A 23,771-nucleotide genomic window follows, 5' to 3' on the forward strand; every position below is an offset into this window, starting at 1 on the left:
GCCCAGGTTGCTCCCAGGCAGTCAGGAGTCATGAAAATGTTCTGGAAAGTGTTCTCATAACCTGATAAAAGAGCTGATTTAATAAAATTACCATATTGTCAGTTTATGATTTTACTTAGAAATCTTTTGGCCTAGTTCAGATTAAAAAAGAAGAGTCACCAGCTTTAGTTCTTCTGCAGAAAAAAGACCCCATCATTTATTAGATGAATGAAGATATCAATTTCTGTTTAAACATTAACAGGGTGATGCCAAATATTAGTCAGTTCCTAATAATTTTGAGGGATTAAAAAGATAATAAAAGTAATAGTCCATTACATTACCTACTTCAGCAAGATTGTAATGAATGTAATAAATTCCAGATCAGGGTTATAACAACTTCCATCTATTTAAAATGAATTTGTAGGGTTACTTTCATTAACTATGTATATGGAGAAAATGATCTGACATATTACTTTAAAAGAGCTGTAAAACCGATTAGAAGGAAATATGCTTCCCAGACAGTGATCTGGGCCGCTGGGGGGATTTTATCCCTGGGAAGAAGAGGGGGAAAAAGGAAGAGAAGAGGAAGGGACCTTAGAGGATGCTGTTGCACCGAGTCTTTAACGTGTCCCGGAGCCGCTTCTCTCCTCGGGAGTGATTTGGGCAGTAAAAGCGGTCAGAGACCAGGAAAGGGATGAAAGCCACTTTCTCTCCTGGCTTTTCTATTCCCTCCTCCTCCTTCCTGAGGAAAGGATGGATCTGTTAATGAACAAAGGGTTCCCGTGCTGGGGATTTGTGCATGGAAATGAAACTGTGCCTGGTTCTGGTCCGGCCCCCGGGCAGCCCAGGGGGAGGCCGAGGCATTAGAGGGGACGGTGCCCTCATTGCTCGGAGGAGACAAGGGACCTAGCACTTGAGTGCACTACAGAAATTACTGCTGCACCTAGAATGCAGCCTTCATTTATCAACTTCAGAGCAGGGGAAGGGGAAAGGGAGGGGGGAACCCAACATCTCACTGCCTGTTTCAGCTCACGCTCCATCTCACCACCCAGAGCCCTCCAAATCCAGTCATGTGTGTTACAAAGAGTCCCGGATAAAGTAACTTAATACTAATGATTTATACTTAATTGGACCTCTAAGTGATTAAAGTGGCAGTAATGAATGAGTAACATCCTTCTAATTCCCTTTTTCCATTTGGCTTGGCCTGAAGACCCTTTCTTTGTGCAGGATTTGACTTGGGGGTAAGCAATGCCAGTGGTTTTTAAGCTTTTAGTAGCACGTCTGGAATGAGCCACTTGGATCATGTTTACAATAAATGACTCCATAAGCATGTTACCAAGGCATTGGGGTTTTTTTTGTTTCTCTCTTTCTTTCTTTTTCTTTCTTTTATTGGATTAGCCAATTGTGAGGTTAATGAATATGCATTTGGCAACCCATGTTTGTGAGGCCAAGTCCCACGTGGGCATCAAAGGGTTTGAAATGTGCGAGCGTAAATATCAGCTTTGTCAAAATATTGATTCACTTTTAAGAATAACACAACACCCTCCCCCTTTGGACTAATGTGCATAAGGATAAACCTGCTTTACGTATTTTTTACTTATTTTATAGGATTTAACAGTGCCAATTAATTGATTGAATAATCTGAGATTTTTTAACTCTGTACTTCACTATTTTTACCCTCCTTTTTCAACCTAAAAATGATTGCTACCCTTTTTCTTAAAAACAGAAATCTAATTAAAATGTAGGTCTCAATGCTTGAAATATGTAAGTTTTTTAATGGATTCAGAACCTCACGTGCACTTTGTATTGATAAAGGGAATATTAGGCAGCATAAAGAGGGCTTGAAGGCAGAAGATGTGTGGAGCTCTCATCTCACTCCAGGGCAGATCCAGCTCAACCCTTGAAGCTGGGCCAGCTGTTTTCCCAAGGTTTCAGGGTCACCTTGCCCGCAGTGAGTGTGGAGGAACCATTTGACACGTTGGGTTTTCTCAGTCCTGCAGTTCCAGCCAGGGTAATCTCAGTTAAACATCTTTTGGGATGGTGCAGCAATGATTCAGGAGAAGGGTGACAAGGACATTAGTAGGGAGCAGCAGGGAAGGGAGAGGTATTATCCAGAGCTCCAGAAAATGCCTGGTCAGGAATACAAGAAATGAGAAAAAGCTAGGAGTGGAAGAAACAGGCAAAGAAAGAGAAGTAACAGCAGCATTTGATGCAGGGAGAAAGAGTCAAAGCGATTTCTGCAGCAGCGGGAAGGAGAAAGGATGAGCAAAAGTTCGATCTATGGAGGAGCAGTTTATATGACATTAGGGCTTGTTAAAGGCTGAAGGAAGCTAAAAAGAAATAAAACAATAAAATAAAGGCAGCAAATGGGCATTTTGAGTGCTAGAAGTTTATCAGCCTTTGCAACCTCGAGGTTGGCTGTCAACTCCCAGTGCCTTGGGAAGCTGCAGCAGTGGGAGCAGACACGCAGCACTTGGTTTCCAGCACCAAACCTCTGGCTGCTGCTCCTGGCTGGAGTTTGTCATCTGGGAGAGAGATGGATAGGCAGCTGGGAGCCAGACTTCCCTGGCTATTCCCTGGAAAACTATTCCTGCCCAGTCCATTTCCACAAACCAACACCACCTTCGGAAGAAGACATAAACATGTCACTTGTTGGGGCCCTGGGAGGGGCTTCTCCTCTAGATCCCCAAAACCAAAATCCCACCTTCACAAGGCAGGAACACTGAATGCACAACTCTGCTCTCTGGGAATCCTCCCAGATTCTTCTGAAGAGCCTCGTCCATGGAGTTCCCAGGAGGACTCACTCCCTTCAAGGGCCAGTTGGCTGCACAAACACACCATTTGCTTCTGGTCCCCTCTGAACTCCCCTCCAACACCAGGGTTATAATTGGATCCCTGTCCCTCTGCTGGCCTGTGCAGCGTGGGTCACACATGTAAACATCAAACCCAAATAACAACCCCCAAATTTAATTTATTTCTACCTAAACAAGTTCTTTTATCATAAAGCAATAAATTTGTCTTGGTGCTAGCAATTTGTTGCGGGTGACATAACACTGCAAATTGATTAATCGCTACTGTACACGACAAAATGAGAAAAGCAAGGAATTATTATGAATAGCGTCCATCTGATACAGTAGGGATTCATTATTCAAAAGTGTTAGCTAGTGGTTAGCTATCCCCTTGTTGCAGATTACATTCATTTGCAGAATCCTACATCATGCTTACACAAATCAACAAACATGCATTTATTAAGACATGGAATGAAAGCTATTAAAATGTGAAAAATTGCCTTTTTCTTTAAAAAAAATTAGACAAGTTTGGAGGTAGCTTTTCTTTTTTTTTTTTTTTTTTTTGGTGGGGGATGTTTTTATGTGGCTGAAGCAAAGAAGTTTATTACATTATTTCTATGTTTGCATCCAGAACCAGGCAGATTAAGATAAGTACATTGATATTTGTGTTCAGTGTCTTACACTGAGCCTTCATACCACAGGTTGGAGGATTTGCGTGTACCTGAAGTGTTGGATGGAATTAAAAACGTAATAAAATGGGCTGTCTTTGTTATTCTAAGTGCATTTTAAGTTTTAGCATTAGATTTGTATCGTCAGATTGTCTGAGGAACTTATTCTGCTTGATGTAAAGTGCAGAAAGAGAGCTCTTCCCTCTGATAAAGTACAAAACTGCTATTTAGAGCCAAGATGCTCCATGTTTCTCAGGCTGAACTCTGGACCTTGTGTTAAGTATAAAATTGAATAAAAATACTGAATAAAAATATTCCAGATGCAAAGTGCAGGAAAAAGCATGATCCTACTTTGGACAGCTGTCCTGCTCTCTGAGGATCATCATCTCTTCTGAGACTGGGAGCAAAGTTCTGTGTGTCCATCTCTACTGCAGATGAGTGAGGTGTCTGAGCTTGTCATCAATTCAAGCAACTTGTGTTCCCTGTGCAAGCAGGGCTTGGCACAATAACACAGGAAAACATGGGTTTAACTCTTGAGGAAGGGCATGAGGAACATGCAGCCTTTTCTTCCACGCCTGTTCCAGGAGCTCTTGCACTGCAGCTTTGTGATGCTGCTACAGATAACAGGATTAAGGGCACCAAACAGCAAACTTCCCCTGCCTCCTCCCCTCCCTCTGCATCTCCTGGCAGTGCAAAGGGCTTTTCTGTCTCTTTGGAAAGTTGCTCCTACCCTGCACTGCTTGAGGAAATGCTCACTAACTGTGGAAGCAGCAGCTCAGCACCAGCTCAGTCTTTGAACTCGGGGCTCTTGTCTTTTAGCTCTGCTCCAAAATGCCACATGTTAAATTGTTTTAATGGCTACTTGCAGCTAATCAGCACTAACATATCACCAAAAAGGGGAGGTATTTTTATATGTTGCTAGAGTTTTAAAGTGAAGTTAATCATTGTGCTTGGGTGTTCTGTATAAGGAAATGGTACTGAGAAATAGGAACACGTATATAAAATAGGGGTGTGAGTTCTGTGGTGCATAATATTGGTGCATTCTGGTATTGATTGTTGGGTATGCTTTTTAGGTCTGGTTTCTTTAACATGATTAGTTGAGATACACATGAGGTATTACTGTGGCTCCTGCACTGAGAAAAACATCCCTAAACCTCTTACTGGGCTCCCCTGAGAAATGTGGGCCCTGAGACAGCAAAACAACTTTGTGCTGTGAGTGATTTGCCCTTGCTTGTGCCCACTGAAGCCATGTGGACCCAGTGACCACTTGTTTGCACACCCAGTCACTGGAGTCAGGTCAGTTCTCAGCCAGAGTGGGAGCCAACATTGTTCCTCCTGGGTTTGCTGCTGCTGCAAGCCTGGCTTGTGTTTCTGAAGGGGATGCTGCTGGTTTGTCCTGGAGCACTCTCAGGAGTCAGCCATGCAAGTCCATCTGTTCCAGGCTGTTTTGAGCACCTTCATTCCATGGGTCCTGGCTGCCCAGTGCCCTGCTGAGCAGAGCAGTGATGCTCTCCCTTCTGCCCTGTGCCCGTGGTTAAAACACAGCAAGGGAAAAGCTGCTGCTGAGCGGGGCCAACGCCTTGCTCAGGGGTGATGGCCCAGGAGAAGAGGTGTGGGAACCTCTTCAGACCAACCCTGCCTGAGCCACCCCTTTAGACACACCCAGTGTGGTCAGTAGAGGATGGCAGGGGTGTTGTGAGACACAGAGAGATCAAGAGGTCCAGTTCTCCCCCAGGTGACACAGGGGAGAGCTCCAGGTCTGCAGCAGGGTTTGGTGTCCATCCCTGTGTTCACAGAAAGAGAGGTCCAGCCCCCAATCTCTCTGTAAGACAGGGATGGAACCAAACCCTGCTGTTTACCTGGAGCTAACCAGCTCATATCCTTAAGACAACAGTGGTGAACCTGCTTACAGCTGAAAATCCAGGTCCCAAGAGAAATCCTCACCTCCTTGATGGTTAAAGCATGAGGTTGTGTCTGACTCTGACATGGATTTAGGGGGCAAAGAGATGGGATATTTCACTTATCCATTCAGGGGAAACTGCAGCATAAAATAATTGACATTAAATTCCAGGTCAGTTCTGATTTTCACCTTATTCTGGACTCAGACTTGATTCAGCAAAGTGGTTTAAGCACTTTTAAGGTGTAGTCAAATCACTATTGTGACTAAAACTGCAGCAGATTAGCTCTTAGCCATTCACCTCTGTGCTAAGTAAGCCATTTCCATCAGCCATCCACAATTTTAATGAGAGGAACGAAGGAGAAAAAGAAAGATTTCTGTCTGGGCAGTCCTTCTTTGCCCTGGGAGTGTTGCTGTGCTGCTGTGCAGCGAAAAGTTAATCTTTCTTGACGGGTGATGCATGTGGATGGTGCTTCATGCATTTCATACTGAACGCTTGATATAGCTCAGTGATCCCATATAAACACCGGAGAAACACAGGGGACCCCGGGCAAGGAAAAGATCTGTCTTAAATCCCTGTGTCTGTCACATCACAACATCCTTCCCTAATGACATGCAAACTTTGGAGGGGCTGCAGCCTCCCTGATTGTCTGGGAGACACTTGGCTGTTAATGACTAACTTCCCAGTGACAGCAGCTCTTTTTGTACCTTGCTTCCCTTCGGATTTTTGCGAAAACGTTCACAAAATAAATAGATAAATAAAATCAATCCATCAAGGGCGTGCGGCTTGTGTAGGTGGACAGCAGGAATCTGCACCCCAGCCAGTTGGACCGGTTTGGGATTTATTTTAGGATTTTTTTTTTTCCTGAAGTGGCAGCATCTCCCTTCCTTCTCTCTTGGTGCCCTCACACAGAGCCAGGATGGGGCTTTGTAGAGGTGACTTTTAAAAAACACAAGAGTAACTTTATGTGGGATAAAGTGGGTTTGCAATTCAGTCACAAACCAGTGGTAAACCAGTGGGTTTGACAGCTGCTCAGAGCATTTGAATGCCTGAGAACCAAGCAGCTGCTGGGTGTGCTGTGCCCACAGCCTGTCCTGGCACTGGGGACAGCGGAGCTGGGTTGGAGTCAGGGACATGAATCCAGCTGGGAAATTGGCCTCTGAGTCTGGACTGCAAAATAAATGTTCATGGACAGAGAAATTTCTCTCTGGATAGTGCCACTGCAGGTAAAAGCAGCTCTTACAAATCTCTTTATCTCCCAGTTCATCCATTGCCATGAACAGATCTATAATTGTTATTTTGGGACTTCTGAATTCACATTCAGGACAAAATCTTGTGAAATAGTTCCTGCATTAGAGCAAGGGAGGGCTCTCTTGAAGATCCTGGATGCAGTCACGCCTCTAATTCCCTAATTAAAGAGTAGCAAACTCTTAATCTTCCCTAGAAATGCTTTGTCAGTGGGCAGGGGCTGTCTGCCTGCAGAGTTAAGTACATCAGAGATTTCATCTCCCTACAAATGTTGACCTCCAGCAAGGCATCAGGAGCTACACCGGCAAAAAAACCCAACACATTTTGCAAGCAGCCTGTCTCTGTCAGCCATGGAATTCCTCGGGGTGGATGTGGGATATCTCAGGCTCCTCATGGCCATCACATGGACTGCCCCGAAATCCAGTCTGGAAGTGTTTGGTTTCAGAAGGGCACAAGGGCTGCAGGGCTCTACTACATCCATCTGCAAATATCACCCTGGGGCTTTGTCTCTGCCCTGAGACTGTTCTTTAAACTGTAGAAATTCACCCTGTAAATCACCAATTATGCAATGGGGGGAACAGGAAGAGAAACAGGGCATGCAGGTATTTGGGAACGGGAATAGGAACAGGAACAGGAATGGGAAAAGAAATAGGAATAGGAATAGGAGTAGAAGGAGGAATAGGTACGTATTTGTTCCAAGGTCACCTGAAGGGCAGCAGGTCTGTGAAAAGCCATTGCTGTCTGCTTTCTGTGCCTTTCTAAACCACTGTTGAGTGAGCTGCAAATGGCCCATGGGACACCTGCCCCTCCTCACAGCACTTCCCTGCACACCTCTCAACAGGTCGTGTTCTCAGCAGGGAATGAGTGGGGGCATCCTCCTGTTTCCAGGGAAATGAGGAACAGGAGGGATGAATGGAGGTGAATTTGCATCGTGCCCTCTGTCAATACATCATTTGACTCTCAGCAGAGGAAAAGGGAGCCAGGCTTTTATTTACCTCCTGGCTGAGCAAAGGCCAACAATCCTCACTCTGTCAAGTTACTTAAGTCTAGCAAAGGCTGCAAGACCTGAACCAAAAAGGATTTTAAAGCTGGTGAAAGATTGTCATGGGGTGGGTCATGCAGCTTTTATAAAACAATTGCATCAAGATTGGGAGGGGAAGGAACCTAAGGCCATTAACCCAGCAAGGCAAGAGGCTGTCAGCAGAGCCAGAGAGCATTAAATGTCCATTTGCCACTTATTTTCAGTGGGAATCAGTCATCAAACCTCTTCATACACCTCTGCAAGCCCCAGCCTAAAATGGGTGGCGTTGGCACCATTTGGTTCTTTTCCTACATCTGACATGGATGGGTGGGAAATGAAAAGAAGAGGTTTCCTGGCAGGGACAGGAGAGAGAGTGGTGGAGGAGATGGGGACTCCTGCAGGCTGCCTCTGAGCTGCTGAACACCAGGGAACAGCCTTTACTGTGTCTGCACTGCTGCCTGGCTCCTGGCTCCTGGCCCCCCACTGCCCACTGCCCAGCCCCTCTGCATGGCCAGAGCAAAAAGCTTCAAAGCCAGGGTCCTAAATTCTCAGTTCACAGGTGTAAGTGGCTACCTGGTGTGGAAGGTTGTGATGACTCCCCTGGGACACAGAGGCCCTGGGCTCTAAAAGAGTGCATTTCTCGTCTCTCTGAGGTGCTGAAAGCCCCTCCATGAAGCTGTTAGAAATCATTGGATCAAAACCAGCTGTGGAAGTGCAAAGTGCATTCGTTTGTTTTGAAACAAAGACTTCTCTTATGGAAAGAATGGAATAAAGTGCGCAGAGGAGTCAGTGGGTGAGTGGGGGAAAATGTAGAGCTGGTTACAAGATAGCCATAGAAATGGCTTTTGAAAAGCTTTTATACATATATATATATATATATAAAAGGGAGGAAGGAGAGAGAGTGGAAGCAACTTGGATTGGCATCAAAACCCTCTTATCTCACACATTTACACTCTCCACTGCACAGATCACTCCAGTTCACCTTTAATTTGCCTTTTGATAGTTGTAGGCTGATACCAACCACTCCTGAAAGCTGACACTTGGCAAATAGCACATTGCACTCCCATCTCAAGTGCATGACAGGAGAGAAGGGGCTGAGGGTCAGAGCCATGAAAACTACTGCTGGTGTGATCCTGGGACACTTTAACATGACTTGGCTTTGCTATTCCTGTGCATCCCAAGCAAGTGTGACAGAGGGACATCTATTTTAAAAAATGTCAGAGTAAAGTGCCAGTGAGATAAGCTGGACACCTCATACCAGAAACATCTCCCTCCACCTTCCCTTCCTTTTTGGCACAATCTCAGCAGCCAGGCTGCTTTCTGTGCCAGTCTGGGCATCCACACAGGCAGCTGGTTCATGCAGCCCTCTCCTCACCCCAGAGGGTTTCTCCACAGCCCCCTCTTTGTCACTGACACCCTGAGAGGCCCTGACCTCAGGGAGCCTCCACACAGACATGCTTCAGGGTTCAGTTATGTTGTAGGGCTGCTGCCTGAGCTGTCAGGAGGACAAACAGCAACAAGATAGTTGCACAGCACTAAATAATTGGAGACTAAGTGGATTAGCTAATCACCTTTCCACCTAAGTGGAAAATCACCTTGTTGCTGATAGACATCAACAGAGCAGGAAACAGGATCAGATGTGTGCTGTGCAGGAATAACCAACGAAGATTTGAACTGAAGCACTCAGGTCTTGCTCTTAGGCTTTCATCTAATTCTTGCTTGTTGCATGTTAAACCTGCTGTTTCTTGTCCTACCAACAGCCAACCCAGACATTATTTTCATCCTCCTTCAAAGTGAAGACTGTTGCCTTCAACCAAGGTCTGTTTATGATGTGAAAATAGCAGTTGAAATTGATGTTCTCATGATGCATAAACTTGTTTAGAGATAGGAATTTTTTTTGGCAAAAGTTCATATTTAGAAGAACAGCTCTGGAATTTTATGACCAAAACAAAAGGAAGCGAAGAAAGTTTCCAAGTGGTTCCATAAGAATAGAGCAAAACTACACTCCCACCCCTGATTTTCATGTTTTTTGATGCAGAAAGTTCAATAAAAAGAGGCATATAAAGCCTGATTACCAGCCTTAACAAGCTGGTGTCCTGATGCCCTCCCTGCATCCAACATTCCCTGCAGGTTTGATGCAGTCAGTGTTTGCATTGCACTCCAGTGGCATAAATCTCAAACACAGCACAGGGCAGCATCTGGAGTGTTGGAAAGGTGATGTTGAAACAACTTCCTTTTTCTTTTGTCTTTTTTTAATTTAACATTTGCTACTCACTGAGAGGGACTGGAGGATAAAACTGATTTGGACTTGCTTGGCCAGGGTGTTTAAATCTGACCCTTCACCTCACCTGGGCAATAATTTGGGCTCACATACAAGGAGGGGGAAAATGCTCTAAGGGCTTGGTCACCAGCTCACGCTGCTGCTCACAGCCACATTTCCCTTCTCTGCTCCCCAGATTTGTTTTCTTCTGTGTTGCCAAATGAGCATGTTAGCCAACATGATCACACAGAAACATCTGGCAAACTTGCCATGAAATGAAGTGACAGTGTCCAGTGGAGTGTCCTGTTGAGTGCTTGGGAATGGCTTTGGTATTTGGGGAACAAGACTCATCCTCTGGTTGCCAGAGACCCCCACAGTCTGGGACCTCTGTGCCCCCACAGTGACAGAGTGACCAGGAGAGATCTCCCTGCTCTGTAGGGGCATTGCTTTAAGAAAAACACAGGCAAAAAGAGATGCAATATATTAGTTTTTGGCCTGATCTGCCTTGCAGCCATTCCTCTTGCATCCTTTGTCTCTTAGGGTGGGTAAGTGGCCAACAGGTCACCTGGCTGCACCTCTCAAAATGGGCTGAGCTGTAACTGCCTTTCCTGCAGCAGGAGTGCTGGGTTTGGTGTTTGTCTTTTGCTGATTGAAAAAAACAAAACAGGAAAAAATTACAGCACTTGCATGTCAGACAGACAAGATAAGCCTCACTTTCTTGGAAAAATTGGGTGAAAGTTAGTCAGAAAAAAAGCTATTTTCTTGTGGGCTATTGTTTCTCTACCATGTTCTTCTTGCTCCAGGCCCTGGATAAGAGAGTTTGCAATTTGATATTCTAATCCTAGGACATGAAGCATGAACCTGCACTGCCCATGTGAACTGAGAATCATCCCTGTTCACATTTTTCTTGCTGTTGTATCTCTGCTTTTTCCATAGAAGTTAATGATAAAATAACGATAAAGAAGGAACCAAACAAAAACAGTTGTTAGGACACACTTTGCCTCTCATAGACCCCAAGGCTGTTTTGAAAGAGCAAAGATTTTGTTCCTTTATGAGATAGATGATCATGGCTCTCCAGTACCTCCCTCTTCATCCATGACCACATCACCCTCTCTCTGCCTTTTCCCACACATCTTTTTTATGCATGGCAAACCCAGCCAGGCAGAGTTTTTCTTGCTCCTTTGCCCCCCTGAGGTCACACAGAATATTCACTCCCATTTCTCCTCGCCCATCCAACTGGGGCTGCTCCACTCCCTGCCCCTTCCTCTCCCCTCTCCCCCTGACATTGCCATGCACCACATCAAATAATTGTTGTTATAACTCTCCTCCTTCCCCAACTAAAATATACTTGACTGGGAGGGAGAGGGGGAACAGGGAAATAGCTGGGTTTATTTTAATAGTTTCCACTCTCAGTTCAGCTTTATAGTAGAGTATATTTAACTTTAAGGTATGGACAGCTGGATGCATTTAACAGCACAATGGAAAGAATTTAGAATTTAGCCAGGGTGCATTGCAGGCCCTGTGTTTGGAGCTGCTCACCACGTATTTCTTCATAATATTTAGATGCGCCTGTTAGGGGTTGTGTGGGGCTGATCGAATATGTTTGTGTCAGGTAAGATTTGTCAGAGATGAGCCTCTATTTCTTTACTTACTAAAACTCTTCCTACAGGAAGAAGCTGGTTTAGCTGATCTCAGCAAGTCCAGCCCGTTCCCCCGATGGGGTTCCTCGCCTGCCCTGCAGAAGCTGGAAAAAGCCATAAAAACACAGAAATCCAGGGGCACACTGAGCCCAGGCTGTGGGCACGTTACTCCACTTGTGGTGACACAGCTGGAGAGTGAAGGATCACCGAGGGATCAGCATCTGTCCCACATGCCCCACCCCCCTCCTTCCACTGCAATGATGGAAAACAGCTACAGCCCTGAGACACATCCATAAATCCTTCACGTCTTCCCATCGGACCTGTGTCCCCCTCTGAACTGGCTGGTTACCCTCTTGCACCCTCTCTATAGCCCTCTGGAGATTTTTTCAGTGACAGCCAGGGAAACCAGGCAGAAGGCTTTCACTCTCAGAAATAAGAATGAAGGAAATTTTCAGCACACTTCGAAATTCATTTGCCTTCTCTTAAAAACAAATAGAATTCTGCTCATTATTATAAAATAGCCTCCTTCACTACTTTTATGCCCTCACCCAGAAGTCAGGGTGCCTGAAAAACACGATTTTATCAAATTTACCTTGTCTCTGTGTTGTGCCTATTGCAGCAATGCAAACAGAAGGCAAACCAGCCAAGCCACTTGCTCGTGGGTTTATCCAGCTTCCTCTCTGATGCTGGAAAATAACAACAGCTTCATCTTTCTGTAGGCTTGGGTTTTTTCCATGTGTGTATTTTAAAAATGCTGTTTTCCCCCTGCTTCTGTAGAATCACATGATCAACACTGACAAATGTAAGGGGTTGTATTTCAAAGGTATTCTTATAAAAATGCCAGAGAGGTCTGAGCCTGAGGAACAGCCATACTTATGATCTGGAGAGATTCCAACAAGTAATACAGCTCAAACCCACTTCCCAAGCTGTGAACGAGCTTCAGCTATTTGGGAAATTATGATGACTTCAGATGTGTTTGGGTAGATATGTTGCTCTGCCTCTAAGCTTTGGGAAGGGAGGAAAGAAGGAGAAAGATGCTCAAGGAGAAAAACCCCTTTGGAGGAAAGACCAAATTGTTGGAAACCTCTGAAGTGTTCGAATTAATGTCATGTCATTACACTGTATTGCTGCACAGGTTAATATAATTGGGTTACTGTGTGTGAGCAATGATCCATAGCATGTTATGGCACTGAAACAAATGACATTTAACCAAGAGATTTGTAAGGCACCTTGTTATCTGCATGGTGAGCAATTGCAAGGGAGAGTCAGATTGCTGGACGAGCCACTGACAAATTAGTTGTTGGGTTTACTGGACAGCTTGGATTTATAACCACACAATTCCAACATAATTTATGAGATCCATAAACAGACAGATCCAGTGTTTTTACTCAGATTACACTCTTATTGCAGCCTCTGATCCTGTCCCGTTTGTGGTGCTGTTTCATTCATGCGACACTCAGTCCTTGGCTGGGGGCAAGGTGAGCTGAGATCAGTAAGGAGCTGCAGGTTTCTAGCAACAAAAATATTTACAGCCCAGTTAATAAAAAAATAATTTGCAGATGGTGGTCCCACACTCCAGCTTTAGTCTTTCCAAAGAGGGAAGGATGCAAATAGAAGGGATGGGTAAAAGATGCAAATTCAGTTCAGAAAAGTATTTTCTTCACTATCTCCTGGTAGAAGAGAGGCAAAGGCCTTGTCTGCATGTTAAAAAATAAACAAATTGAATGAGATGGGGGGGGAAAGGGCTCAGTCCCATCCAGATGGTCATGACGGTCTGTTTTCACCTTGGCCTCTGGAAGAGAGAAATCTCCCCATTTCCTTCCATCTTTTCTGTGCTGGGCTGGAGAGCAAAAACCTCAGCAGTGCCCAAGCTGCAGGACAGAGCTGTGTCCTTTCTGGAAGGGCTTTATTTGAAAACTCATTGAAGAGGCACACACAGCTTCCCCAGGCAGATTATCCCAAATCCCTAGCTGGTGGCAGTTCCCCAGTATCTCTCTGCTATGGCTTAGGGCAGGGACTTCTTCTTTCCTGAGGGTCATAGAAAAGAAACCATGATGTGCCTCCCTATGGCCCCTCTAACAGGTTAGGGGACAGCTGTCAGGGCTGTCACCACCCTGTGCCCCCACTGCCTTTCCTCTTCCCTCCTTGCCCAAATCCGAATTTCTGCCCTTCCTTCAGCAGCAGCTTTGCAGTCCCTCAGCCATCCCCCTCCACAGCCGCTGTGTCCCACAGCACTGCAGGGTCAGGGTGCCCAGGGCTGGATCCAGGCTGCCCTGGCCCTCAGGAGGTCAGCTCAGGGGAACAACTGTGTCCTTCCAGCTTTTTCCATTCAAGGAAATGATGGAACCTCAGCTCTGCTCAGAGCCTTGGCCCACACCAAAATTTTTATTAGGTAATGAGTACCTAAGCTGCTGGCTTAGACCAAAACTACAAGTCCAAGACTACCACTCAACAGAATATTCTTACTCCTAATCCAGCTGGCATCTTGGGATCTCTTGCTTGCTTTCTAGGTTAGAGGACAGTTTTGTTTGGGCTAGAAAAACTCTGCAGAGATGTCCAAGTGTTTTGGGTGTTCCCCCACAGAGAGGAGTCCAAACTCAATCAAAACCCTGCCAGCCATGAGCTGTGGGTGAGTTTGAAGTCCCAGGCTGAGATGTGGAGCTGCACGAGCATCTCTCTGCACCCTGGGGCTGAGCCCAGCTGATGGCAGGGAAGAACCCAGGACCAAGTCTGTCATTTGTCAGCTGAACTAAAGAGTGGAAACACCGGCGTCAAGTGCCACTGGCACTGGCAAGGTGCTGGAGAGGACGTGGCCAGGATCAGAAAGCAGGACACGGTCTCACTGGTGCTAAATGGGCAGACTTGGTCCCTCCCTCATGAGTGTAGGTAGCTAAGGCTGGGCTGTGCTCTGAGCCTGGGCACAGCTCTGAGCCTGGGCTCTGCTCTGAGCCTGGGCACAGCTCTGCCTTTCTCTTGCTCCACAGCTACAGCCCCTAACAGTCCTGCTCAACAAGTCCATCAGGGGTTCCCCTCATGTAAAGCTGTTATTGTTAAAATAAACACACATTAACTTCACCATATAGCATTTCACAAGCCTGAGGCACAGCAGTTGGAACAGGAGGCAGCATGGATCGAGGTGTGGGAGCATTTTCCAGGCAAACCCCAAAGGGTTCTCCTGCTGCAGCCTTTGGTGTGGCTGTCCCTGCGTGGGGTGCTGGGTGCTGGGTGCCTGGAGCAGCACAGTGCAGGCTCCTCCCAACTGCTGCTCTTTTAAACAGATCTAAGAACCTGGGGGAGCTTGGGCTGGGTGAGTCAGATGTGCTGGATACTCCAATCCCTGCCTGAACCAGCATCAAACCCCGATGGACTGAAACACCACAAAAACAAACCCTGCCTATCCCTGCCTGATGTCTTCCTGGGCAGACTTTGACAAGTTGCTTGCTTGGAATAATTTGATTCTTTTTTAATATTTAAAAATATTACAGGCCAAGTTCATGCATGGTTTAGCATTGTTTCAATTAATCTACCCATGGGTAAAGCCAGTGAAAAACTTAGAACTAAAACAAAGCAAACCAACATTCTTTCTTGTTTTCTTTGAAGAAATTCTATACAAAGACGCAGTAGCAGATTTTATATAAAAATGCCTAATTAAAGCAAGAGCCCAAACTACGCATTTTCATTTTGTTGTGTTCAAGAAGAAAAAAATCACCCCTACTAATAATTACTAAAAAGGAAACTCAGCAGGGTAAGCAAGAGGAAACCTGGCAGGCAATGGAGGAGGAGAGATGCTCAGCATCTGGAGGGGTTAAATAAACCTGAGCCTGTGATAATGCTCTCATGTTTGCCAGGGAGACTGGGGAGAAAATCCTAATGGACCTACTGGAATCTGTTAATGCATTTGGGTTGTGTGTACAGAAAAGACATGAAGCCAACAGAAGTGGCTAATGAGAAATGATGTGAGCAGTCAGCAGAGAACATTGTCCAGACCCTGATGGTGGCAGAGGGATGTGAACAATGGCGGGCAGGTGAAGGACTGGGAAGCCTGGTATGGGATCACCTTTCAGCCTGAGTGCTGCCAGCACACCCAGGGAAATGCTGGATTACAGCTGGGAGATGAGCTATCCCTGCAGGGAGGTGCAGAGAGGCAGTTCCCAGCACACACCTCAACCCAGAGACAACACTCCCTTGTGTCACAGGTGAATAAATAGACATTTCCTTGAGCAGACTCTGCCATCCTGCAGAGTGCAGGGCTGGCACTGGGCTGGCAGCACAAGAAAAAAATGGTGCCTGTCACCACTAATGGGAAAATCCCGTGGCTAAATGTAAGAAAACTCCGTGTTGGTCCCAGACATTTGCACTGTCACAGCTCTGGGCAGGGGTTCTCTTCGTGCAGCACCTGCTCTGGGATGGAAACCTCCGTGTGTTGCCACAGAAAAGCCCATGTGTGGTCTTGAATCCCCCAGCTGTGCCTTCCTCCTGGACAAAGGGAGATGAGCATATGACATGCATTTCTAGGACACTTGGATTGTAGGAAAAATGGCTTTAGAAAGTTTTTATTTCTATTGAATTTTCCTCTGTATTTTCACTGGAATTTGAGAAAAGAAAAATGCAGCTCCTTTTCCTCATCAACTCAGTGGGATATTGCAAATGTTAGAAATCTCCATTTAGGGATGGGCTTCCTTGCCCTGCTGTTAGTTTTCAGCACCAGCAAGGGCATTAAAAGACCAATTTGTGTTCAAGATAAGAACGAAAATTCTCATTTCTGCTGCTGCCATGAGGCTGAGATGGAGGAACTGGGGAGACAGAGGTGTCCAGCTGTGACCTTTCTGCTCAGGTGGCCTCCTAAGCTCATTTGTCTCAGGGCCAGGATTCTTTCTCGTGTCCCCATGAAGGAAGCAAAGTGGGATCCAGCCTGTGTTCTGCTGCCCTTTCACTGTGCTAGTGATGCTTTGGGGTATAGGATGTTATTTTAGGTCTTTGCTGGTTTAGGTCTCATTTAAGGAAATTATGAACTGTCTTTCTTGAGAAGGGATGATATTTCCCTGAATTTAAATAGCTTTGAGCAAACAAGTACCAATTTGGATGTACTTTCCCATTTAATATTTGTGTGATTTATGCTTTCAAGCAACCCTTCTGCTCTTCTGTTTATATGCCCTCCAAGCTCATTTTTTAACTACAGTTAATCAGGCTGAAGCAAAACATAACTCACAGAGAGAGGATGTTGGCCAACTTTATAACTTGGGCTACTGTATTGGATGTCAGCTCTGCCTCTAAAAATAACTGCCCTGGGACAGGTGCCTTCCCTGGCCAGCAAAATTTAATGTTAAAATCCTGGCTAGCAGAAGCCTTGGAAGGGAAGAAGCTCATTAGCATTTGAAGGGGGGAAGGATTGGTATTCCCAGTTCAGGAATTGAAAGCTGCTTGTTTGAAATATTGATGGACAAACTGGCTGGACATGAAGCAAACAGTGGCTCAGAGCACTTTGCCTTTCTACCCTGGTCAGAGTTTAGGTTGGGAAATGGCAGGCTGAGTTATTTCTAATCTGTAAATGCTGTTGTTTGCTGTACAGCAAATGAAAGTCTGTCTGTGGCTCCAGAAAACAGCTCAGTGATAAGCAGGTGGAAACCAGGATCAAGGAAGGAGCAGGACAAATGCTTTTTGCCATGTCCCTCTCTCTGCACAAAAAATATTTTGACTTCCTGCAGAAGGAAAACCACATCCCTTACTCTGGCTGTGCTCCTTGATGTTCCCTTAACCAGGTACCAACCCATCAGCACCCAAATGCACGGGGCAGACCCACAGCCCAGCAGCCCTGGTGCCAGGGTGAGACCTGGAGCTTTGATTTTTGAAGACTGAAGCAAGAAAGAAATGAACAGAGAGATGTGAAAGAAGGAGTTTGCAAGCAACTGAGATGATACCTGTAAGTGCTTTTTCCTCTGCGAGCTTGGCCGATGGACACACAGAACTTTTGGTCTTCAAAACAAAAACCTCATTTCTTTATGCTGTTAAAAATTAATATGTGGTGGTTATTAGCTGATGCTGAAGTGGTAGAATGCAAAGGAAACATTTTGCAGTTCTATTTGCTTTCCAAAGTAAGAGTCAGGACTTGTTATTGGATAGCAACGATGTGTCATCATATACATATATACACACATACACTTAAAAAGGACCATGTTAATATTTAACTGAATTGGTTCATATTTTTGACTACAAATCTAGGTTTATTTGCTGCAAGTCTCAGGTGTATTTGAAAGCCAGGACTGTCATATGTAGTTCTAAGGATCTGACCATCTTTTAACTGCCCCTGCAATTCACCTGCAACAGGACTCAGCTAAACACACTCAGGGCTTCAGCAGCACAGTTGGCAACATATGAAACGTGTGGTTTGAGGGCATTGCCTGGCCCCAGTGAGCCAGAGAGGAACTGAGGGCTGGCCAGGGCTGGCCAGGGGTTTCTCCTTCCTGGGAGGTTGTCACTGAACAGCTCAGCAGCAGCAGCAATGTCCTGGTGGAGCAGAGCTGGGTGAGCCCTGCTGAGACCATGGCTGGGATGGCAGGATTGCTCTGGGGGGGTGAGCCTGCACAACCAACAGCTGCTGCAGAGACATGGGGGAATTGCAGACATGATTCCTCTCCATCCTCTCTAGATGCAAACTTCTGCTCAATATCACGTTGGTTTCCCGCATGGCTTTTTTCCCAGTGGGATGAGAAACCTTCCCAGGTGGTGGGATGGGATATAAGTATCCCAGGAAACTTGTCAACCCCACGAGGGAGTGAATAAGTAGCTTCAGCAAATGGAAACTCTCGTGTTTCTCACACCTCCCAGGGACATCCCAGCAATGCACAGCAGCACTTCCACCTGCACTGCCAGGCCCCGGGAGAAAACAAGGGAACAACCCCCCTCCAGGAGAGCAGCATCACTGCCAGTAACCCCTGTGCTCCTCTTTCCTCAAATGTCCTTTGCTCCTTCCAGGTGCTAAACCTAATCCAACCGGATTTTCAGGGTTCAGCTGTTCCGAAGCCCTGCACCCGCTGTTGGGAATTCCCAGGGAATGCAGGTTCCTGGGTCTGGGAGAGCAAGCAGGAATCATCACACCTTGTATGACTTCTGTATGCTTTGTGCCAAATTATTCACACTTTTTTCTTCCTTTTTACAACATCAGGAGAAGAAAAAAAACCCTGAACAAGTAGCTCTAAGTCCTCCTTTTCCTCCAGGACAGGGGAGAGGGGAAGATACCACTGCACAGCACCTGAGAGTCTACAGAGGAGAAGTTTTTCCTGTGGTTGAGTCCTAGGGCCAAACACATCATCTGGAAGGATACAAAAGCTTTTATAGACTGTAATTTTCTAGCAATTATAATTTCACACACATTTACCTAAGGACAATTCTGAAAGACAAGAAAAGTGACAAGTAAACAAATTGTATTTCTGCCTTCCCTTGAAATGCATTGTAGATGCTTTTCAGACAACAAATACACTAAAACCCAGGAAAATAATTTTCAATTAGAATACATCTCTTTAATAGGAGAACCCATTTCAGACACTGATGCAAGAGGTAAATTATTGAATTCCAAGTGTAGGAAAGGCACCAGTTTCTTTCAGGGATATAATTAATGGAAAAGGTTTATTCAGACTGCCACAAATGGACAGGATTCGATACACAGTTGACAATGCCAATATTTCTGTTCAGCATGGGTATTCTATTATTTTTCTTCAATATTGCAACTTCTAAATATGAGTTGGCCTCCACATGTGACTACAAAGCCATCTGGTTTTCCAGTGTCAACTCTGCACCAAGGACAAGGTTTCAGTTTGAAGCCAAACCATTCCCCTTTTCCTGTCACTGCATGTCTGTCTCCAGCAGGACATGAGGATCTCTCAAACTGAAAGAGAGCAGGGTGAGAGGAGGTATCAGGAGGAAATCCTTCCCTGGGAGGGGGGGAGGCCCTGGCACAGGTTGCCCAGAGAAGCTGTGGCTGTCCCTGGATCCCTGGGAGTGTCCAAGGCCAGGTTGGACGGGGCTTGGAGCAACCTGGGCTGGTGGAAGGTGTCCCTGCCCATGGCAGGGGGATCAGAATTAGGCGGTCTTTAAGGCCCCTTCCAACCCAAACCATTCCATGATTCCATGATTTACGTTATCCTTGTGATCACTTCAAACCCAAGCTCCATCACACACAGCAGAGATGATGTGTGATCCCTTCTGAACAGGTCACCTGGGTGTGTGGGTGGTGACAACAACCTCAATGAAAGGCAAACAGTGCAGCCAGAATCATCAACAGCTGTATTTTTGTTTATTTTGGGTTCTCCAATCAGCAATAATTCTGCTTTAGCAGAACATACTTTTATCAGGATTTTTGACCCTGGATCTTCATTTGGCACAAAGTCAGTCTTGTCCTATGCTCCAAATTGGGTCACCTAAAGGAATCCAGCATCTGTGCAATAGTCCAGGTCACACAGCTATTTGTGGAATGGATACTGTACAGTCTTTGTGAGTGCATGATATATGAACTGTATGTATTACCTTGATAAATTGTTTTTAAATATTTCCTCCTTTTTATTAATTGAAGAGGAAACTCATGCATCAATGACATTTTTATGCTGGTTTACACATAAATTATTTCCCTGTGATGTTCATTTTTATTATTATTGCCGATATTATAGCAAATGCATTTTTTTTGCCTTGTAAACAAGATTTTGCTTACAGCTAAATGAAAAGAAGAGAAGTTAATCACGTTGAAATAATAGGTTTAAAAAGGTAATTCAGTAATGTTTGGCTGATGTTTAATCTTCCCCAATAGAAGCCATGCTGAGAGAAATGACAGAAATTCTGCTTTTGTAATTAAACTGTATTCATCACTGGCAGGGCAGCTGAAGGAGAGCTGAAGTGCTGCAGTGCCTGCTGACTCCTGGCACAGCCTTCCAAGCAGGGACTTCAAGGTTTGTTAAGTGACAGTGGTGGCTGCAAGCCCTGAGAAAGAAAAGCATCATCCCAGCTGCCAGTGTAAGAACCTGACACTGTGGTGTCTTCGCTGTGCTCCCGAGAGAGTGAAGGTTTTTCTGAGCCCATTAGAAAAAGTGCCCACCCTCAGACATGCCTGAAAACAGCACCCATTCTCTCAGCAGAAGAGTAGAAATAATCACCCAAGATATGTCTTTGGGGCCTTTTTCCCACGAAAGCTCAGTGTTTCACTGTTACATGTTTTTTTGAATCTGATCCTTAGCCAACCACTCTGAATCCATCACCTCTAGTTTCAGGTCTGACTGCTCCTCCTTAGCACTTTTGAAAGCAATCCAGCAATGGACAGGACCCGGGAGTCCAAACCAGGGACCACTGGAAAGATCAGAAGGCTTTGGAACTGCTCCACCTCTAAGTCCCTTGCCATAAATCAGCTGCACACTCTCTTCCCATGCTTGAGGAAGCATTTAGTTCCCAGCTGCTCAGAAGCCCAGTAGATATTTTGGTCTTGTCTTTAGGTTTGCTTTCTGCTCAGCAGCTGGAGGGGCAGTTTGCAAGCCCGGTGGGCAAATGGTGTTTAGTGTGTGAGCTCTGAAGGAAAGTTACATTTCCTTTTTTCCCCTCTGTGGTTTGAACCTCCAGCAAAGTTCCCCCTGCAGCTCTGGAAAATATAAACAATCCCTTTGCTGTTGGAAAGCAGCGTGACCAAGCTTTGATTCCTGAATTTCTAGGGAAGAACTGTATCATCCCTCAACGAGAAGATCTGGATGTTGGGGTGGCAGAAGCAGGTCATTCTCAAACAGCATCTAATTAAGCAGATTTCTGTTGTTTAGCCAAGCAGATGTATCCATCACTGAACATGAGATGCTGCATCATCCAGTTATAACAGCTTCCAGCTCCTTAAAAATGCAGAAATAGGAAATCTCCTTTGCTTGTTGGCTGGTGCTTTGACCTGTGCAGCAGTGATCACTTCCAAGGCAGCAGTAAGAAAATTAATCAAGTAGCTGAGAATGAGCTACTGCAGTGGTTCCCCAGTTTTGGGATCTGTGCTTAAAGCATTCCCTAACAAAACAAAAGCAATAAAAGTCTTGATTCTTTCGCCAGGCAGGGTTTCTTTCTCTCCCACCTTCTTTAAGGTCAGATGAACTTTTTCTCAAGGAATTTTAGAGGTGATGAGGTGTAAACTGTATTTGATGGAACAAGGAGTCTCTTCCAACAATTCAGGGGCCCAGTTCATTGGTCCCTGCACACAGTCCTGTTGGAGGTGCAACAGAAGTGACTTCAGAGGCATAAGGAGACAATTATCTGCCTGCAAACACCAAACCTCTGCTTCTGCTCAGGCTGTGCTGCAGCCAAACCTCGCTGCTGGTGCCTTTTCCCAGGACATGGCCAGGAGTGCAGCAGAGCCTCTGTTGCGCCATTGCCATCCTGTCCTTATGGCAGGATTCCACACCCCACTGCTCACACCGTGTCCCAGTGTCAAGAACAATACTTAGAGCTTCCTAGAGTGGCCTACACTTTTATCCAGCAGGACTGGTGAGGACAAGGAGCTCCTGGTGTGCCCCGTCCCCCTCCTGTGACAGTGAACTGGTTCAGAGAGCACTGGGTGCCTGAACCCCACGGATCTCATACCATGCTCACCTGACCTCACAGGTAACTGAGTCTTCTCCGTGGTCCTACTGGTAGAAAAGAAGTTTTTCTGTCAGTGTGTTAATGCTTTCAAACATTTTTACCAAGTGGCTTCAGCTGTCAAGTCTCGTGCACGTTTCTGGAACTTGGGATAGTTTACACTTGGAAAGCACAGCAGTGTAAGTAAGGATGATCCCTCATGACCTGTATATTCATTATACATCTGACCAAGGTCTCACAGGATGCATCAACTTTGCTAAATAACAAGAGCCCAGAGTGTGTCATGGGAAATGTAGTCTGAACAGAGCAGGGGAGTTTAATGCTCAGAAACTACTCTTTGCCCAATACACAACAACAACTTTCCAAATCAAATACTTATTTTCCAACCCAAATGTTTTTTGGTTTTTGTTGTTGTTTTTTTTTTTTTTTCAAAAGTCTGATTTTTCTGTGGAAAAATTTTCTGCTTTTCTCTTTTTATAAAAATGAAAAAATGAAAGTTTATTTTTCCCATCAGTTCAAAAGGACTGACTGGACCAAGCACCTTACCTAAAGCTATCAGCATCAGCCCAATACCCTGACTGAGAACCACCTGAACTCAGTGCATAAACAGATTTATTTTTTTTTTAACAGAGTGCTATGTGTTACTGAGTTTTTACAAAGTTATGAAGATGTTTTTACTGAGAAATATTTGCAAGTTTCGAATGGCTGGCATGTGTGTTAAAGAACATATGATTCAAATAGAAAACCTTTCTTTTTATTGCTGAAACACTAATAAGAGTGCACTTTAATATGCCTTAATGTGTTACTCCTTAATTGACAGCAGATGTTTCCTGAACAGCATTTTTCAGAAGACGTGCTGCACTTCAAAACAAGCAGAAATAAAACCTTACTGTACATACGAGAGCTTCCAAAAACAACACCTCCCCTTGCCAACAATTGTTTATAAAAACAGCATTCTGGATTATTTGAAAATCCATATTAAGTCCCACGGAATATGTCAGAGTAAATCTGATGTTATTTCAACAGAACCTTAACCCAGCCAGTGTTCAAGGTCTCCTTTTGCTTTCCCTCCAGTCTCCAAAACGGGAACCGTCACCTCGCCCTTGATGTTGGATCAGGAGAGAAAGGGAAAAAGCAGGCACCTCAATGGGAAGCCAAGTAACCATCTCTCTGGTCAGACAGAGAACACTTCCAGGAGAACATGTACCCCTCTGAAAGCTCACCTGAGGAGCACAACAACTATTTTTTATGCTTGCAGGCAAAAATACCCCGAGATTTGGAACCTCCTCGTACCTGCCCTGCTGGTGTGACATCAGGAGCCAGGAGAGGCTGGGCCCTGGGCATGTGGATTCCACAAAGCCAGGCTACAGATGGCAAGGGGTTGTCCTCGGTGTGAACAGGATTGCAAGTGCTTCTGTCATCACAGGACAGAAAAAGAGGATGTTTTCCCTCGTTGTCCTGCCAAAGTCTTGCTCTGACTCGGAATCAAAGCAGCTCTCTCAAGGTGTCTCAAAGCACACAAAGACCCTCCCAGGGACAGAGTTTTCACCATTCTCAGCACTGTCTCAAGCACTGAAAATTCATAAATCTGGTTATTACTGGCCATGGGTGCGATTACAAAGGGCTAGAGAGGACTCAAGCTATAGAATAAAAGAGGAGAAAGAAAATAATGCAGCCCCTTTTC

At 45.3% G+C, this 23,771-nt stretch overlaps 1 long non-coding RNA gene across 1 annotated transcript in view; it reads left to right on the forward strand.

The window, feature by feature from the left end:
- LOC135423411 (uncharacterized) overlaps window positions 1-17,797 on the forward strand; it is a 31,330-nt gene extending 13,533 nt beyond the window's left edge. Inside the window, exon 3 of the long non-coding RNA XR_010434814.1 lies at window positions 11,533-17,797. This is a non-coding gene — a long non-coding RNA (uncharacterized LOC135423411). The remainder of the gene's footprint in view (window positions 1-11,532) is intronic.
- Window positions 17,798-23,771: the final 5,974 nt, after the last annotated feature.

The sequence above is a fragment of the Pseudopipra pipra genome, chromosome 17, assembly GCF_036250125.1.
Source record: "Pseudopipra pipra isolate bDixPip1 chromosome 17, bDixPip1.hap1, whole genome shotgun sequence".
Lineage (NCBI taxonomy): Eukaryota > Metazoa > Chordata > Aves > Passeriformes > Pipridae > Pseudopipra > Pseudopipra pipra.